The following is a 5,133-nucleotide window of genomic DNA, read 5'->3' on the forward strand; positions in this document are numbered from 1 at the left end:
TGGATCCAGCATTCAGACACCACCGCTGCTGCCGTTCTCTCGTTTGGTGGGCTGAAATTTTCACATACCCCCAGACCTGAGAACAGACAGGGTGGAGGTGTTGGTTTGCTCCTTTCATCACCATGTGCTTTCCAGGTCATCCCCCCGGTTCCCTCACTTACATTTCCTTCCTTTGAAGTCCACGCCGTCAGACTCTTTAAGCCCTTCTCCTTACTAGTGGCGGTCGTTTATCGCCCTCCAGGCTCCTCCCGCCAGTTTCTAGACCACTTCACCACCTGGCTTACTCACTTTCTATCCTGTGACATCCCCACCCTCATCATGGGAGACTTTAACATCCCCATCAATGATCCGCTCTCCCAGTCTGCCTCTCATCTTCTTTCTCTAACTTCTTCATTCGGCCTCTCACAGTTTACTAATTCTCCTACACATGAGGACGGGAATACTCTGGACCTGGTTTTCTCCAGTCCCGGCTCGCTGCACGACTTTACTAATTCACCTCTCCCGCTCTCGGACCACAACCTTCTTTCCTTCTCTGTCAAGAATTGTCTCCTCACCCGGGACACCCCCACTTACCACACTTATCGGAATACACGTACCATTAATACCCAACAGCTTAGGGACAATCTCCACACATCTTTAGCCCCATCTCCACCCTCTCCTGTCCAGACATAGCATTGTCACACTTCAATAATACACTGAAGAATGCCCTAGATGAAGCAGCACCTTCTATACGCAGAAAGACCCGACACAGACAACGGCAGCCCTGGCAAAACAACGCAAACACGCTTTCTTCAGCGCTGCTCGAGGTGTGCAGAGCGGCAGTGGAGAAAATCTCTCTTAGCAGAAGACTTCATCCACTATAAGTTCATGCTCAAAACCTATAACTCTGCCCTTCATCTGGCCAAACAATCCTACTTCACCACCCTCATCACCTCACTATCCAACAACCCAAGACGACTTTTTGAAACCTTAAACTCCCTCCTGAAACCTAAAGTACAGGCCCCCATCACCAACCTCAGCGGTGAGGATCTGGCCACTTATTTCCTAGAAAAAATCAACCACATCCATCAGGATATCTCAGCCCTATCTCCTCAGTGCCTGGATCCCCTTCCCTGCCGCACCTCAAGCTCACTAGACATCTTTGAGCCTGTTTCAGAAGAAGAAGTTTCCAAGCTCCTCGCTTCTGCTCGGCCTACAACCTGCAACAGTGACCCTATTCCTTCACAGCTCCTGCAGTCTCTCTCACCAGTGGTCACCACTCACCTGACTAAAATATTTAACCTCTCTCTTTCTTCAGGTATATTTCCCTCCTCATTTAAACATGCCATCATAACCCCTTTACTTAAAAAGCCATCCCTGGACCAGGACTGCACTGCTAACTACAGACCTGTCTCTAACCTTCCCTTCATCTCTAAACTCCTGGAACGCCTGGTCCACTCCCGTCTAATCCGCTATGTCTCGGATAACTCTCTTCTCGACCCCTTACAATCTGGTTTCCGCTCTTTACACTCTACTGAAACTGCCCTCACTAAAGTCTCTAATGATTTAATAACAGCTAAATCGAAAGGTCATTGCTCCCTGCTGATTCTCCTGGATCTCTCTGCCGCATTTGACACTGTGGATCACCAGCTCCTCCTCACTATGCTCCGCTCTATAGGCCTCAAGGACACAGCCCTCTCCTGGTTCTCCTCCTACCTCTCTGACCGCTCCTTCACTGTATCTTTTTCCGGCTCCTCTTCCTCTTCTCATCCCCTTACTATCGGGGTCCCGCAGGGCTCAGTCCTAGGCCCCCTCCTCTTCTCTTTATACACTGCCCCTATTGGACAAACAATCAGCAGATTTGGGCTCCAGTATCATCTCTATGCTGATGACACCCAATTATACACTTCTTCCCCTGACATCACCCCTACCCTAATTCAAAATACCAAGGATTGTCTGTCTGCTGTCTCTAGCATCATGTCCTCCCTCTATCTGAAACTAAATCTCTCTAAAACTGAACTTCTTGTGTTTCTCCCCTCTACTAACCTCACTCTACCTAACATCGAAATAACCCTGGAGGGTTCAACCATAACTCCCAAGCAGCATGCCCGCTGTCTTGGGGTCATATTCGACACTGAACTTTCCTTTACTCCGTACATCCGATCACTCAGTCGCTCTTGTCACCTGCATCTTAAAAACATCTCCAGAATCCGACCTTTTCTCACCTTTGAAACTGCTAAGACTCTTACTGTCGCTCTTATTCATTCTCGTCTGGACTACTGCAACTCTCTTCTGATCGGTCTCCCTCTTACCAAACTTTCTCCTCTCCAATCCATCTTGAATGCGGCAGCCAGGGTCATTTTTCTGTCCAGCCGCTTCACCGATGCCTCCATCTTGTGCCAGTCATTACACTGGCTACCTATTCGCTAAAGGGTCCAGTATAAACTCATCTCTCTCACCCACAAAGCTCTCCACTGTTCTGCACCGCCTTATATCTCCTCTCTCATCTCTGTCTATCGCCCTACACGTGCCCTCCGTTCTACAAATGACCTAAGACTGACATTCCCTGTAATCCGAACCTCGCACCTCCGTCTCCAAGACTTCTCTCGTGCTGCTCCAGCTCTCTGGAATGCACTTCCCCAGACGATCAGACTGATACCTAGCCCTGACCTATTCAAGCGCGCTTTGAAAACCCATCTCTTCAAACAAGCCTACCACATCAACTACTCAGCAAGCTAACTTTGCCCTGTTCCCTCCTTCCAAATATTATTCTGAATCTGCACCCTACTATTCATCTGTCTCCACACCCTTCATGCACATGATAACTGCACTTGATACTTGTCTATTGCACTTAAACACACGGGCTGATGACCGGATCATGCAGCTTTATATGAAAATCCCTATTATAATTGCCAGACCTGAATTAACAAGCATTTCTCACCTACTGTGTCCCCCCATTTCCTTGCAGATTGTAAGCTTGCGAGCAGGGACCTCACTCCTAATGTCACTGTTTGAATTGTCTTAACTTGTATTGAATTTATTGTCTGTACATGTCCCCGCTTAATTGTAAAGTGCTGCGGAATATGTTGGCGCTATATAAATAAAAATTATTATTATTATTAACCGTCAACCTCGACGTGGCACACGTGTTGTTCAGTTCCCGTGAGGGTCTCCGCCACACAGACTGACTGCACATATAACGAAAGACGCCTCGTAGCGTTACAGTCCATTGGCTCTGTAGTCATTGGGCAGTTAGCTGCTACATGGCCAAGCCCGCAACATCGCCAACATTGTATAGGCCCTTGTCTCCTCGATGGAGGTCCCAGACGAGGTCTGCTGGCTTGATGTGAGCCCTTACCACCTCCATAGTCCTTTGTAGGTCTGCTACCCTTCATTGTGACGTTCTCTTCTTTTGAAGATGAAGTAGGTTTCGCAGGACTCTCCAGCGATTTCTTGGGGAGCCAGTGGGGTGCTAATGTCCCTTGGAGTAGGCTTTCAGAAGCATTGTAGCGTTCGACCATATTCACCAACTGGTCAGCGGTAGTTGGGTCACCCTGTCCAACCCACCTCTGGATCTTAGCGGGTAAGGACCGCAGGTACTTGTCTAGAACAACACGCTCCACCATCTGCGCGGACGTCAAAGCCTCTGGTTGCAGCCATTTTTTTACTAGATGGATGAGATCATGCATTTGTGAGCGGGCTGGCTGATGCTCCACAAAATTCCATAAATGCACCCTCTGTGCGCGTACATACGTGTTTACTCCCAGCCTTGCCAGGATTTCGCCTTTGAGTTTGATATAGTCCATAGCATCCGCTCCACTCAGATCGTAATAGGCCTTTTGTAGATCTCCGCTTAGAAATGGAGCAACTACCTCAGCCCATCTGTCCAGTGGTAAGTGCTCACGTTCTGCAATACGTTCAAACACGGTGAGGTATGCTTCCACATCATCGTCTGCGGTCATTTTAAGCAAAGTCTTCTGTACGGCTTTCTGCGCACTAGCAGCGCTTTGTGCACGTTCTCCCTCATCTCGGGGTTGCTGAACCAAGGCCTGTTTTATTGCCTCCAACTGCTCTTGCTGCATCTGGTGTTGCTGCTCCAGAGCCTTCTGGAAGCAAGTATTAGTCTGCTGTTGTTGCACATTTGCTTGCAATAACTGCTTCACTAGTTCCTCCATATTACTGGACTCTTGGCTCTTCAAAAGCGCAGAAGCTTTCAGCCAGGACATACACAGTTTTTTCTCTGCAGTCACAGTCCAGCAGCCACAGTTGCCCGCATTCGAAACACCATTTGTGGGGATAGATAGCTCAGCTGGGATCTTTGCTTTGGCACAAGCGTGTGGCTATGAAGTCACTTCAGCAGACTAGCAATTTCCACATGAATACGGACACGGCATATTTATTGTGCACACTTGTTATTCAATGTTACACATGCCAAACATGAAATAAAAAATCTAAGGCCGTCTGGCCACTAACTAACAGTAGCAGGCTAATTACAAAATAAACCTATATAACAGCAAACAAGTCCATGTAATCTTACTGTGTCAGCTCCCAGCTCAGCAGACGAGATAGACTGAGAGATCCCAGCTCCTCCTGATTATATCAGCTGGACCAGTCAGGAGACCAAAACCTGGATTGAATAAGTGGAGGGGGAACTACCAGTCCTTTCCATGCTGATCACTAAGGAAACCAGGACTGGATTACAGTGAAATAAACTGGCTTCATCATCAGTACAGGGAGACATATGAAATGAAACGGGGAGAAATATACCTGTTTTCTAGTACCTCTCCCCTTGGCACCTCACAAGGTGTTCAAACACAGTGTACGCGGATGAGAGGATGAGTACTTTCTTGTCCTACTCAGAGTGTCTGGTAGGATGAGCTGGACTGGAGAGCTGCATATGGGGGAAGTAGCGGTGGACCGGATGGAGTGAGAGGGGGTTGGTGATGGTATTGGTGTTGATGGCCTAGATTCAGTGTTGTGTTGTAAAACCTTTGTGATTCCCTGAGTGCTTTTGCCTTGCGACGACATCTCCACATTTAGTGCTGGTGGTGTGCTTAACGGTGGCGGTGGTCTTACAGTGGGGGAAGTGATGGAGCGTTGCTGGCTATCTTCTGTCTGAGCAGGTGCACATGTGCTACCTGAGGTTTTGTAGTC

The sequence above is a fragment of the Dendrobates tinctorius genome, unplaced genomic scaffold, assembly GCF_039654945.1.
Source record: "Dendrobates tinctorius isolate UK_male_01 unplaced genomic scaffold, ASM3965494v1 ptg000030l, whole genome shotgun sequence".
NCBI lineage: Eukaryota > Metazoa > Chordata > Amphibia > Anura > Dendrobatidae > Dendrobates > Dendrobates tinctorius.